The sequence below is a fragment of the Fringilla coelebs genome (genome assembly GCF_963513975.1).
Source record: "Fringilla coelebs genome assembly, chromosome: Z".
NCBI classification, from domain to species: Eukaryota; Metazoa; Chordata; class Aves; order Passeriformes; family Fringillidae; genus Fringilla; species Fringilla coelebs.
Window position 1 is genome coordinate 52935170 of NC_140031.1, and position 16245 is coordinate 52951414.

Consider the following 16245-nt stretch of genomic DNA (forward strand, 5'->3'; position numbering starts at 1 on the left):
CAGGTTATGTTTATGTTTCTCCCTTTTTCTTACTTTTTAAAAAAACTGTCTTCTGAATTGAGCTAAAGCCAAGACCCAGTGTTTGTGCTGAGTGTACAGGCTTGTGATATGTTCTCGTGACTCACAGACTATTATGGGGAAGGTGAGAGGAAGTGAGGAGTGGTGTAAGAGATGTTTTAGCTTGGTATTTTCTCTAGATCTCTTTCACACTTCATGCTTTCTTTTCTTGGCCCTAGAAAGATTGGCTACCTCTGTAATATGAAATTTAATCATGATGTGTTGGTTATCTATTAAACTTTGCATTCTGGAGTACAGCTCTATCTGTACTTTGCCAGTAGTCATTTATCTTCTTCTCAGTCCAAAAACATTAATATTCTTTATTGCTCTGAATGTGACTGCTGGGGAAATGAATGTAAAGATGTGATAGGAGTGAAGACCTGTGACTTTATGTGTTTCTACTGCTTCTTTATGAGGCCAAATAAGTTAATTCAATGTTTCATTTATCTGCAATATGATCAAAATGATCATTCATTTCACATAGTGCAAAAGTGTTATGGAAATTCCTTTCCCAATTGAGGTGTCAGTAATAGTACATGGTTTCTGTGTCTTGTAATATAACAAACTTGAAATGTTCTACTTGCCAGCATTATGGAAACCTTGTTCAGGTTTTAAAAATTTTGATAGTTCCCCACATCATTAAAGTATTATTACTCTTTAATCAAAAGAGTTCAGTTGATTTATTTGTCTTATTTTAAAACTGCCAGTGATAAGAAGGCATGTTATAGAATCATTGAAAGGTTTAGGCTGGAAATTGCAACCCTACTGGCATAGGCAGGGACACTACACCAGGTTGTTCAGGGCCACCAGGTCTTGAACACTTTCAGGGACAGGGTATCAACAACTTCTCTGGACAACCTGTTCCAATACCTCACTATCCTCTGTGTATAGAATGTCTTCCTTGCATCTAACCTAAAAACCTCCTTTTTCGGTTTAAAATTATACCCCCATTTCCTATCACTACATGCACATATAAAAGAACACTCTTTCTCTTTTTTTATAAGCTCCCTTTAGGTAATGGAAGCCCCAGAGCCTTCACTGCTCCAGGCCAAATAACACCAGGTCTCTCACACTCTGATCATCTTCATGGATCCCCCTCTGGGTCCACTCCAAGAGATCCATGTCTCTTTTCTGCTGAGGTCTAGGTGGGGTCTCAAGAAGACAGAGTATAGAGGGAGGACTGCCTCCCTCAACCTGCTGGTCACTCCTGTGTTGGTGCAGCCCAAGATGTGATTGGCTTTCTTGGCTGTGGTCACACACTCTTAGCTCCTCTCCAGCTTTTTATCCATCACAACTTTTAAGTCCTTCTCCACAAGACAGCTCTAAATGAGTTCTCCCAACTTGTACTCATGTCTAGGATTAGCCAAACCCAGGTGTAGAAACTTGCACTGGGACTTGTTGAACTTCACTGGGTTCTTGTGGGTCCTTGTGCACGGCAGGTCCCTCTGGATAGTATCCTGGTCATTAGTTATGTCAGCTGCATTTCTCAATTTTGTGTCAGCTGCAAACTTGCTGAGGCTGCACTTGATCCCACTGGCTCTTTCATTGATGAAGATATGAAAGAGAACTGGTCCTGCACCTGAGCTGTGAGGGACACACTCGCCACCAGCCTACACCTGGACGTAAAATCACTGACCATGCCTTCCTGCCTGAGTACACCCAATTCCTCATCCACCAAAATTTCACTCTTAAAATCCATCTCTCTCTGATTTGGACACAAAAGGGGCATGGGGGACCACTTACAAGACCTTATGGAAGAGGTAGACCATGTTGGTTAGTCTGCCCTGGTGACTGTTGTAGTCTCTCCACGACAGCAGGCCACCAGGGTGGTGAGGCACAATTTGTCTTTGCTGAGGCTCTTCTGCCTGTCTCAGATCAACACCTTGTATTGAATGTGTCTTGACCTTACCTCCAGGGGCATCTGCTCCATGATCTTCTCAAGCACAGACGTGAGGCTCACCAGTCTGTAGATCCCTGAGTCCTTTCTCCCTTTTTTGAAATTAGGGAAAATGTTTCCCTTTTTCCAGTGAGCAGGGACTGCATCTGACCCCCATGATTTTTCAAATACAAAGGAGAGCATCCTGGCAATAACATCAGCCAGTTCCCTCGGGACACTGGGGTAAATCTCATCAGGACCCACGGACCTGGGGCGGTTCTGTTTCATCAAGCAGGCTCAGTGCAATTTTATTTCAGGCCTTTCAGACATTGTCTGTGTCTTTCATAGTCTTTGTTACAGAAGAGAATGGGAAAGAGAACAGCTACAAATGACCTCAATAATCCAAAGGAATTTCTGAGAGTTAGGATTCTAATGTAAAAGAGCCTCCTCCTTCTGTAGCCTTCCTCTAATCTCAGATTCAGGCAGTTCTGACTTGATGTTTTATACATACATACATACATACATACATACATACATACATACATACATACATACGTACATACATATATGTATTGTTTATTAGTTCTGTCAATTTATTTTTCAGAGTAAATCTCAGAGGGACATTTGAGCAACAACTGAAGCTAAATCAATGCAAATTAATATATTGTTTTTCATGTTTTTTAATGATTGTGATTGTGATGAGGGAAGCATCATTCTATCTGTTGTGGACTCGCCTACATTGATCAGAAAATCACTGTCTTCTCCCCAGCACATGGAAAAAGCCTGTCTAACATCACACATATCTAGCATCTTCATTTTTTATTTCCATAACTTTTATTTTCAGAAAATAAATGAGTTAGAAAAAATGAAGATCTTTAAGGAAAGAAATCAACATCTCTCTGTAGTTCTTTCCATTTGCACTGAAACAGCACATGATACTGAGGCAGACATGTAATATATGTATACATGCACATATACATATAAAATACACACATATATAATATAGAATAATTATATATTATCTATTATATATAATAATATATTAAATATAATATAATGTATCTTTCATGTATTATATTAACATTAAATGCATATATTTAATGTACATTGACTTGTAGGGAAGACTGTAGGTCATAAAAAAAATGTAAATAATTTTATTTCTTTTTAAAGTTCTATAATCCATACAATATGCCTATGATAGCTGATGTCCTTTTGAGCTTACCTATCAGTAATAGACACTCAATACTAGTTCAACTGAAACAACCAATTCTTGTGTTTAACATTTCTCTCCCAGCTCAGTAAAACAGCACCATATACAATAAAATGACCTATAGTACTGTAGAAATCCTAAGCAATGACAGCTTCCTCCCCATAACAGAAATGTCTTATGATTCTGTGACAGAGAATTGCTGAAGAAAATAATTTTCACTGACAGGAGTTGCCTTATTTCAAGACGGTATGGCTTGGGTTATAAATCACAGATATAAAAGGGGCGAGGGACTGCTTAGGATTTTGTTCCAGATCTTTCTTCCTTCTAAATTATGGTCATCACCATTTTTTTTTCCTTTAACTCAGCCGAACTCTGACTAAGTTTGAATCATGACCAAATAACACGCTTTCAGTCCTTTCATATCTTCACTGTTAACTTTGTGGATCCTTCTTTTTAAGCCAAAGTGTGATAGAAGCCTATCTTGTGTCTCTTCAGTTGCACTTAAGAGATAGTTGTGTGTTTAAAATAAGTTTCTTCATAACATTTCAACCATCCTAAGATTAATTTTGTTTCAATATTTCCTACATGGTCAAATATGAAGCACTTGGGAGATTTTTTGCGTTTTGTTTTTTGGGTGCTTTTTTGTTTTTTTGTTTGGGGCGGGGCGTTGTTGGTTTTGTTTTATTTTATGTATTAGATTGTTTTAAAAATTCTGCTCATTTAAATCTTTGGTCATTTAAAGCTAAAAGGCATGCTTCAGCAGAGAAACACATGCAACTGGTAGGGGGAAACAGGGGCTTTAAGTCTGGAATCACAGGAGGTCTTGCCTTACATAAGGTTCCTGCTTCACCTGCTATCCAGTGCTGCTGTGAAATATAAAATCATCTGCATTCTTTTTTTTTCAGTCCCTGGAAAATTGCCTTCATGCATTTAGCAGTCTCTTTGGGTGTCCTCTATAAAATTTAGGTGATAACTATTTTGGAGATATTATCTTATTCTCTTGGTAGTCCTACTGATGGCACACCAAAAAGTTTAATAACCTTTCCCCTTTCTCTCCCTGCCCATGAGTGGGATCATAGGTTTTGCTCCTAATGGCAGTGTCAGGGGCACATAAGGCACTTGTACCACAATCTAGGGTACAGGAGAATAACTATTTTAAAATGACACGGGATGACAACAGATTAAAACATGTGCAATCAATGGACAGTGTATTTAATCTGAAATATTTGCTCAATGCTTCATATTAACCTGACTATGTATGCTTAGGCCTGGGTTTTTTTCTTTGAGCTGAATCTCCTGTCAATTTGGGTTCTCTCAGAATCACATTTAGAATGTTTGTTTGCACTCTTGCTGAACTGTGTAAGATTCATGCTGTTATAATTAATGAACTTGAAATGTTAATCACTGATCACTGACCTGTCATTCAGACAGCAATCAAATTTACTTAATCCATGTTACTTTATACAGTTTTAGAAGAAAGAAATATCCTGGATTTCTTTTTACGCTAGTAGTCTCTGTTGGATTTGGAATCAAGTGCAGCCATGTTCTGCTGCATTAAAAATGATGATTTGAAATTACATAGAAAATTTCACAAAAGATTCTTCCTAGAGAAGTAAAAAACCAAAATCTAAACCACTCTTCTCATTTAAAAAAAATACAAGGAAAAAAAAAACCCACTAAACAATTAATTTCCATCCTAGTAATCAAAACGCTGCTGATTTTAGCATGGAAATGAGTAACATTTTGCTAAAGACCTGGGTATATTAGTGCTCTGCCAGACATGCCTGAACTGCCACTAAGTAACAGATATTTGCATTTAGGGACAGTGATTCACCTAGTTAATTCAAAAATCATTGCTCTCCCCTAAAACCTTAAATGAAAATGCAGTGTTTCTCAGAAATTACAAACCTACAAGTACATTTTTGCATCTCGTATTTTTAGACCAGTTTGTTGTTTAGCTTTCTTCAGAAATTTCTACTTAATTCAAGTTCTACAATAAATCCTCACTAGGTTCTTGCATTTCATTGACACTCCTAATTTATTTTTATTCTAAAGCTAGGAAAACATAGCTTTATCTTTGCATGACAGTGCGGTGCAATGAAGAGTCATACAGATTCAAAGCACTAGGTGGTTTTTAGATTTTTCCTTAAAACAAGGAAGTTTCTTCCTCTCTAGAATGGTTCCATAATGCTGAAATTTAAGTGGAATGTAAAGACGTATGCTTTAATAATTATGTATGATTTAATATAGCCTACTTAAAAGCAAATATGACAGTGTGACTGCTGTCATGGGGAATGTTATGACTGGTTTTTTGAACATGAGAGAACTTTCCATTAATACAGTCTTTTAGTGACTTCAAAACTAACTAAAACAAACTGTTTTGATATCCCCAGTGTTTGAGGCATGCAAAATTCTCTACACACAAAAACAACACTTTCAGAAGAACATAACTTACAATGAAAAAGACTCTCTTGGGAAAATACACAGAAAGAACAGATAGACTAAAAAAAATTGCTGCATCTTCTATTTGTGTTTATTGCTGGTTTTCACTTGACTTACATAAAACGGTATTTTTATGACTGAAATAATTAGCACATATATACTGGGTATATATTACTATATATATATACTAGAATACTATAGTATATATAGCACTATAATACATACTGGGTAATTTAAGGAATGAAGTGGCAACAGAAGCAGACTCTGCTTACCTACTGCTTTTCCTACCCTTCTAACATATTGTGACTTTTTCTTTTCTCACTCATATTTGCCCTCTTTCCTCCCTCTCAATCTGCAGGGACGTTTGGGGAGTCATTCTGCTGGTTTGTACTCACCACGGCCAAAGCAGCTGAATGAGCACCCTCACGAGGTACCCAAACAGAGCATCAAAGATTACGCCTAAGGAGAGGCTTAAACTTTGCAGCATCCTAATTCTAGAATTCAGTGGAACCTCAACAGATTGCTTGGAAACTTTAGGTAGCACATAAAAATCAACAAGCATGTCATAAATGATCACAAAACATGAGTGTGTCTGCGTTGTGGGGAAAGCAGCCTATAGGAAAGCACGCAGCTGTACTGCTGCGGCCAGGTAAGTGAGCAGCATGCCTTACAGTCTGAGCCGGTTTTTTCCTTTCCTTAAGTTCTCAACTCTAAATCAAGGACTGGCTGGTCAGCTTTTCTGATTCATTAAGTTTCCTGTTTTCTGTAAAGTACACCAATTATCACTTCAGTAAGGACTGAATGCTGGAGGTTTTCTGTCTGTCATTTTCTCAACTTGACAGAAACTTATTATCTCTTTTTTACAACCAAATGAATTTTGGCTTATGTTCTGCAGAGAAAAACCTGTTTCAAGCATAAGACTACAGATGCAGGCTTTGTCAAAGGCATGATGGAAATTGCTGTTCTCTAGAGCATATTTTTGTGTGGTCAAATTCTGGAAAAGTAGTGGCTTCATAAAGCTTATAACAAACTACTGTATAGAGGTATTTTGTATAAAGCAAATGGCTGAACTCTATCTTAGAGCTGAAAAGCTCTTTTAAATTTTCTCTTTTTTTTTCCCTGATCTTCCAGTCATTTTTTGAGAAGAAGCATTATGACTCCATTTAAGTTTAATTATAATCTTTTGAGCATAATTTGGGAGACACTTCCTTTGTTGGAGAAGCTGTCAAACAGCAAGAGATAAAAAAATTAGACTGAAGATTATTTCCTTCAGCTAAGAGTAAATATCCAAACCAGCATTTTCCTCCTAGATTATCAGATCCCACTAGCAATATTTAAGAGTAAATTTTCCATAGATAAAATACGAGTATTCTGGAGTTGTGGCTCCTATAATAAACTTCATATGACATTGAACAAATTTCTTTGATATTAGAGTGATGAGCAAGACGTAACAACGTTCCATCATAGACTTAATGTACAGAAATAACACTATAAAATTTGTATCATTCATTTCCATATACTAGAGTTTCTTCAAACTCATCTGTTTGCAACCAGATGGTGAGAGTCTTTATAATCAGTACTATATATGCATATATTTGCTAATAAACTTATTAAGTTACATTTTTTGTAGAGCTGAAGATTATTTCTTCATTAAATAATTCCAAAATAGGTGTATAATAAATGTGTTTCTAAATCACAACATTTATTTAAAAAAATTCTGAATTATCTTTGCTTGTACACCATTTTGAATCTCTGTGTCCTGACATTTCAAGTCAGCTCAGAGAACCAAAGAGCAGAAAATTTGTGACATTTCATTCTGGCTGGAGATCTGTCCTTGTAAATTAGGTCACACTCCCACACAATGGAGAATCTATCAAAGTCCATAAGTTTAGTGTTGATCCCCAGTCAGTGGCTTCAACAACCAGTACCTCTACACACAAAAACTCTACACCTCCTTGAAATATATGACCATTACCACATACAATTCCAGACTTAGCTGTTACAGCCTTGTTTATTCAAGACGTTCATGCCTATGTAAATCTCTTGCGCGTACAGAACATACCCACTTTTAGTAAAATATCTTGCAACGATTAGTTTCACGTATTTCTTCTGAAAAGCTTCTCAAATGCATAGTTTTTTCTATTTCCAGACAGAATGTTTCTCAAAATTCTAAAACAGATGGTGCCTAGCTGATGCTGCTTCTGTGGAGTATTTCAGGATGCAAATAAGTTACTAATTTTTTTCTTTCTGAAGTAGCTGTGATGATTTTTGTATCCTAAGATCCTTGCCCTCTTGAATATTTGAACAAGCCATCCAAATACTCTATTGGAAAACAGCTGACTTGCAGTTTTTTATCTATATCTATGCTATAGAAAATAAACTGAAGCAGGGAGAACAAAGTATAATAAGTAAAGCAGAAGCAGAAAAAATTTGACACACTGAATCAATAATAATTTTCCTCCTTGTATTCAAAAAATATTTTTACCATGCATCTGCTTATCATGCTAATGTCCATCACCCTTAATATTAATGTGTTCCAAAGCACTGAGAATCTTTGTAGAAGAATCAAGTACTAGTAGTAACCTAGAAGCTGCCTGTGTTTCAGTTGAATACCGGTGATAGGATTATCTGCTCTTTATCTGAAATTGCACATAAAAATGCAGTGACACCTAAGAAGCCAACTGTGTATTTCCTATTTTTCACCAATTAACACAAAACTCTTCAAGCATTAGCAATAAATCATCCACCTTGTGTGTATATTTCATCAAGCAAAGTAATCAACATATCTTAAATGAAACCAGCTGCTGGGTGTAAGAATTCTTACAAGCACAAGAGTAGGAAGGGAGAAATTGTCTGCAATTTAAATGAGGTTTGAAATGGCAGACTCCCCTAGATTGTATCTTTTTTTGCTTTATGTATGAAAACCTGATCTGATTATTCAAGGACATGTTTGATAACCCAAATTTTCAGTGTTGCTAATAAGGACCAGAATATATATAACCGCAGCAGGAGGATGATTTAAAATTCTGTCACAGTGATATATGAAGAAAACATGTTTTGAAAAGAGGTTCCTTTCTCATCACTTACTTTTCTGCAGAAAAAACCCCTTGATTTCAATCAGTACTTATAAAAAAGCATGTTTTTAAAATCAGGTAATCCTGATGTAAACACTAAAATTCTTTTCTATTATCTGTACTTATATCTTCATTTCATAAAACAAAAGTCTTACGGGAGCAGTTCTAACAAGAAAGGACCAAGAAAGACTTCAATGTGCAGCCCTCATTATTAGACATTTTAACAAGATTATCAAGGCAAAGAATAAATGAATACATAAAAGACACTGGGAAAGGGGTGACAAATTTAGGGACAAATAAGACATTACCAAAGAAAGGGTATGGTCCTTAAAGCAGCACATTCTGCCCTATTTTTATTCAATTGTTTTTTAAAGTGTTTCAGCATGTTTTTTCTGCAACGCCATCTGGTTTATGGGTATCAGAAGTCCATTAAGTTTTATCCTTTCGAGTTCAGGAGAATGGCATGTACTCATGCAGAGGCTTGAATTAATTTTTTGGGGGAATCCATGAAGGTTATGATATACTGGTTGCAGTGCACTGAATCTAAATTGATAAAAAAATTAATGCTTTGCTGTCTCCCAGGTTTGGTCCTGCTGCCCACCAGAGTGAGGTTCAGTGTTACCTCAGCTGGGTAACATAGATTGCTCCGGAGAAGCAAGCAATATAATGCTGTCAGAATGGCATTGGACCTTTCTGAGCTTCAGGTCTTGCAAGCTCTGTAAAATGGTCCTTCCTGAATCTGCCGTGAATATCTTCTTATGCCTTGTAAGCTTACCAGGCTTAAAAGGTCTCTAGGATGCTAAATGCTTGCAGCACGCTCCATCATAATCTTTGAGAGAGACCATCAGCAGTGTTGAGGTAAGTTTTAATTCTTTTGTATTCACAGACTATCAAGAATATACCAACTCAAATTTTGAACCCAAAACTTTATTGCCTGCAAACTACAGCTTTAAGTGACACCACTCATGGTAAGCTACTACCATGATGAAAGGTCATTGTAAACAGTAAAATTTATTAAGGATAGAAAAAGATTTATTTTTTTCATTTATTCTGTTCAAATAAGAAATACTATTTTTTTGTGCTAATATAAAGTGGGAATGAATAGTGAGAATCAGACCTAGTATTATTCTAATCTAATCCCTCATATGTAGGACTTTTTTCATTGCCCAGAGTAGTTCACCCATCTCCTTTTTCTGATAATATGCTCTTCCTTCCATTTGAAGAAGAATGAATCAATTTGGCTAAAAATGATATTCTTTTTGTCCTCCACTGTTTGCTTCAGCCAGAGATGATTGAAGAGATTACTCTCTGGTCAAGGACCCCTGTTTCACTCCTGTCCTAAGTGCCTAAGGCCTGTTTGGAGTGGTTACATCACACTTTTAATTGTGCTGAGAAAAAAGGTTATATGAATCATATCAACCCAACCAGTCTCATGATATGGTTATTTAATTTTCCACTTGCAAAACTGTCTATTCTATCCATTAAGTGACTTACTGACAGTGTAGAGTGTGTAATGTGCCATTGTTATGAAAATGGAGACTCTCAAGACTCCTGACTTCAAACCTGAAACCATATGCAAATATTTCCACCTGAAAACACACCAGTGTCTTTGACGAACCATATCCAAGATGAGAAAATTTCAGCTGAGTATGTATTTGTAATTTTAATATAATCAATTTTCAAAATTAAGTGGTCACAAACTATTAGCAATTTTAAAAAAATCTGAAATCTGTAAAATACACATTGTGTATATTTTCTAATGAAAATTATTGTAAAAACCTTTGCTACAGGTATGTATGCAATGTAATGTCTAAAAGTGAAGACCCAACAGAAGTCCTGTCACTAACATCCCTAAGAGTGATCAGATTGCCATTTACAAACACATAAAAAAGTAGAAGAGTTCAGAAAAATTAGAGCAATTCAGCTGTTCTGTAAATCCAGGAGTATCTTTTAAAATAGAATCTTTTTTTTTTCTCCAGTATGTATTTAGCTTAAAAGACTTAGCTTAGAAGCCTGAGCTAATTTCCTAGTCTACTTTGGAATACTTTAATTTCTTGACAAGGGAGGCAATGAAGTGTGTTTCATTGCTTTAATTTAGACAGGTAAAACTTCTTCAGTCATAGGGCTGTATTGATGGCAAAATGGGGTTGGTATTCTGGAGAATATATACATTGTTTTAGTGAAGTGCTCTTCTTCCATCAAAGAGCAGCAGTCTCAGTGTCTAAGAGTGTAATAGCCTCACTAAAATTAAAAGGATAACCTTATGTATTTTTGTAATTGCCTTTAATTGGGTTAAAAGTTTAAACCTTGATCTAAGAGGTTGCATTTCCACAGCATTTGATATTTTAAACAGTTGCAGTTTTGATTATATCTGTTGTTTGTAAAAAATCTCTTTCTTTTGAAGATTGCAAAATGCATCATCTTCTTGACATGCTTAGACAATTAACGTCTTAGGTTTTCTGCATGATAACATTTGTAAGGATTTTTGAAAATAAATTTTGAATTGAGATCCATTTTTATTTAGAACAGGATCTCTTCTATTTACCTTCTGAAAGCAGTTGCTATTCACAGATATCACCAGCATAAATTTTTTCAGTATTTTTTTTTAAGATCTTTCAATTTGTTATTCTGTTCCTTCTCTGAGTCACTTGAAACTATTAATACTCTTGAATTGTAAAATTATTATATAATACTTCAATAATTATAGATAGAAGATTTTTATACACTGTATGCAATTCCATAGGCTATCTTTATTAACTGGGATTTGGTTTTGACTGTAATTGGTTATGAAACTGAGCTGAGCTGTGACTATTGAAACTATTTTGTCCAATGGTACAGGTAATTTAGGACCACACAAGAAGTACTTTCCACTTCAATGATCATTGTTTGTAGGTTTTTTAATCAACATGGCTATTTATTTGATGATGCATTACCAATGTGTCTAACTTTGAATATAATTCACTGGAGTTCCTTGCACTCCTCTCTAATCTTGACCAACAAAATAACTTTGAGCCATCTGCAATTTTTTACCTCATTGCTAATTCCTTTTCAGGACATTAATAAAAATGATGAACCATGGCTATAACACAGAATCCCCAGACACTCTGCTGTTGAACTTTTGTATTTTGCAGCAATTTTTTTAAAATAAAAACAGGTAATTTAATATTTGTTTCCTGTCTCCAAGTCAGTTCCTGATCTATATCAATTCTTTGCACCTAATCTAATGCCTACATATTTCTTTAATAGCCTGTCAAGGACCTTGCCAAAGGTCTTTTGAAAGATTTACTGGATTTATGTGGCAAGGTTTTGATAGCAGAGGGGGCACAGGGGTGGCTTTTGTGAGGTGGCACCAGCAGCTGTCCCCATGTCAGACAGAATCAATTCCAAAGAGCTCAAAGAGAGTGCAGTGACTGGCTGCACTGGAGACCATCAGTGATGCTGACAGCACCTCTGGGATAACACATTTAAGAAAGGGTAAAAAATGCTTCACAAGAGCAGCTGGGAAAGAGGAATGAGACCACGGGAGAGAAGCAGCCTTGCAGATGCCAAAGTCAGGGAAGGAGGCAGAAGAAGAGAAGAAGGGGCAGATCATGGTAAAGCAGGTTGTTGCTCTACAGCCCATGAAGGCAGCGGGACAGCAAATATCCAGCAAAGAACAGTGCCTCCCATGGAGGACACAGCAGGTGGACACGCCCTGAAGAAAGATGAAGCCCATGGAGGGCTCATTCAGAAGATTTCCTGGCAGGAACTGCGGCCCACAGAGAGGACCAGATCATACCTGAAGACTGTATCCATGGGAAGGACCTCCAATGGAGTAGTTCTTGAGGAACTGCAACCTACGGGAAGGACTCATACTGGAGAGGTTTGTGAAGGACTGTCTCCCGTGGTAGAACTCCCATCCCAGAGCAGTGGAAGAGTATGAGGAAATAGGAGGGGCAGACACGAAGGGTTATGTTTCACCAAAATCCGCATTCCGTGTGCCCTTGCACTGCTTTTGAGACACAAAAAGCAGAAATTAATCTAAGAAGGAGTGGAGGGAAGGTGGTTTTGGTTCTGTTTTCATTACTTTCTGTGAGTTATTGATGTTATTCTGTGATAAACTGACACTGAAATAATTGAATTAATTGAATTAATTGAATTAATTGAATTAATTGAATTAATTTTCCCTATGCTGAGTCTTTGGTATTTTGGTATGTTTCTCCCTATTCTCATCTTGGTATTTGGTATGTTTCTCCCTATTCTCATCTTGACTGACAGACATTTTCATTTTATTTTTTCCCTTTTTCTGTAGATACAGGAGAAATTACATAACTGCTTGGTGGATAGCTGCCTGCCAGTCAAAGTCAACCCAGCACAAAAGGCTAAATAAATCGTATTAATCTCTTTAATTTATTCCTTTTGGAAAGGTTTATAAAGATCTAATAAATTTGTAAAATTCAATTTTCCTTTACATGAACATGGCTATTTAGATGCAGAAATGTGTCTAACTGGAGGACTCACAAAGTCATTCAGTTTGCATACCATGGTTAATGACTAGCATGTACTGACTTATCAACTTCTGTGAATTGAAAGCAAGCAACTTTACTATAAGAATACATTTGGTTGGCACAGATTAAGACACAGAAAAAAAATCTTCAGTATTCTGACACACTTAAAGGTGGATCTTGAAACACTTCTGCAAGTGTTAATTAAAGATTTTTTTTTAAATTAAAAATTTTCCAACAATTAAAATGTAATAACCTGGGAAGTATTTCTTTTAGCCTTTATAGTTCTTTATGTGGAAACATCAATCAAAAATTGGATATAACACTCACGCATGAAAAGATGATAAGATGCGTTCAAACATGGTCTAAAACGTACTTGAATGGAGAGAAGAAAATGAAAATAAGTGAGTTTTTATCTCATAAAGCTAAATAAAGTGCAAGACCATTGAAGGATATTCTAATGCAAATTATTAAGTAGTAGGAAGGGAAGGAAAAGACAGATTCCAAAATATGCCAATTTAGCCAGTTCCTAAAATGATCTAATTTACGTAGGTGTAGCAGATACATATTTAGATCACTGTGAAAGGGATTAAATAGCATTCCTTGTAGTCCACCTTCTCAGCATTGGAGTTGAGCACAATTTACGTTTTGGGTTCGCTGTGTGACAGATTTCAAAGCATCGTACAGTGGCAGCAGGTATGTTGAACTAAGGGGTCAAAAGCCTAAGAAACAGGAGGCTGAATTTATCTTTGTAAATAAGACCTCAGCAGGAATAGTCTGACTTTAAATTTTTTTTTATTTTATGTTTTTGCAAAGCAGCATACCTACCTCATTTATTCAAAATTAACTTTAGAATAACATGTTCGATCATGTTTGATCATGTGTTTGATCATGTTTGATCATGTGTTTGATCATAAAGATCTTTGATTTAATGTAGACATACTTATGTCTGTGTTTGCTTATATTCCTCTTTGCTGTAGATAGAAAATGTAAGTCTCTTTGCAGTGAAAGACAGTTTACTTTTTGCAATAAACAACAGGAAATGGCATAGGTCATCAAAAAACGTACTTAATAGTCCAGCAAATACCAGCAGAAAATAAAATGTAGTGAAGGTGGAATTTGTAACAGGTGAGCTGATAAAGCTCATACAACAATTACAAGTTTCTTTTCCCCTATGGTGATGTAATTTTAACACAACTTGAGTGTTTCAGCCGAGTAGTAGAGGTTTATCAAAGATTGTTATTCTGTATTAATTTAATTGAAATAATTTTATGGATGGAAGGGACATCAAAGATGATGCTGCTTATGAATGTGATATGCCTAATTCAAGTTATTTTTAGCAAGAAGAGTAAACTGGCATTGTCAAGACCTTTGAGTTTAATATCTGATTTTTAATGCTTCCCAGACTTTTACAATAAAGAAGAAAGATTGCACAGCTGGGTACTGACTTTTTATTTGATGAAACATTACATTTCTGCCTTTGGGCTGAAAGAAAGAGGCTCTTTATTTGCACAAGGGACTGGATTTCCTTCACTTTTCCTTAGTTATGAAGCACAAAGACAACCATAGAAAAAGAACTTTTTTAAAAAGAACCCTACAATGTGCTATCTTTAGTGAGGTAGTTTACCTGCAAGAAATAAAGTTTGGTTTTCTGCAGTGTACAACTGAAATTTGCATATTAAGATCAATCTTAATGTACATGAAAAACTGATCCTAAGACTATTGCTAAAAATCCTAATTTTCTGCAAAATTAGTCAGACCAACCAGATGCTGTTCTGAAGATTCACTCTGGGAGTTTTAGAAAAACAAGTTTAACAGGAAAAAACATTATTTTAGGTCAACACGGTGAAATGGCTTTGATAGAATTTCCTCCTTTTCTTACAGGTACTGCAAAGTTTATTAATTTGCAAAATATTTTTATAATTTTGGATACTGCAACTGACTGAAGTATATCTTTAAGTATAAGACATTTTAAGCCATACTTCCTTCTGTATACTACTGTAACAGCACAAGTGTCATGCTAAGAGCAGGGATTTCAGGCCTCTCTAATGTAAAACAAACAAATAATTTGTAGAACTTTGCATATCAGGATTTGGTTTTCTGATAGGTAAAGCAATTTGTCAGATTACCACAGCTGAAGTGAGGTAAAAAATATAATAAAGTAATTCTTTCTTGCTCTTGTGTACTTGAATTGCCGAAGAAAGATGTCACCCTATGGGCGTAAAAAACAGCCTGGATGTGAAATATATGGCATTCTGTGTGAGCTGCAGACTTTGCCCATGATGAGCCCCAGGAAGACTCTTTTTATCAGGGCCTACCAGTCTGTGCCCTGTACAGATATTATTCAAAATGGTGATTTTTTTTCCCCTGAACAGAAGCCATATCATCAACAGGATTTTGAGTGACATTTGAATCCAAGATAGGAGGAAACTACCTGCAAAGTCCAGACAGCAACATGCTCCATGTCTCTCTGTACTTTCAAAATTAAAGCAATTCTGCATGTATGCACCATATGTTTGGTCCTATTTAAGACTTTTATTAAAGTAGAGACCCTCTGAATTTCAAGTTATATCAACTACACATGTATGTACTGTGTTCTTTGATAAAAGAAGGGACAGTTAGTCCTTTCTAGGAAGTTCATTTTACTGTGGACAGTTTTTTTTAGTTATCAAACTGGCTTTTTTCATTTTTGAAACATTAATTTTAATAGAAAATTCAATTAAATACTTCAAAAAATATGTAGATTTTTGCAACTTGGCAAAGAGCAAAATTTTAACTAGGAAGAAAAATCCTAACAAAGAAGTTCAGCTAGAATCTAGATCTATCTTTAGGTTCTTTGCCAGTTTGCATTCTATTCTGAGAGCACTTTTTTATGGTGTAGTTTATCAAGTTTCATATTAATGATATGGTAATCAAATGCTAATGTGGAACAGTTCTGAACCAATTCAACAATATGAAATTGATGATTATTGCCACAAAAGCGTTTTCGCTTATGTAAGTATGCACTTTAAATACATAATAAGACTTTTATTTAAGTAAGGAAGCAAGATATTTAAAATTAAATGGAAGATGATTTCTAATTGCCTTGAAGTAAATGCAAAA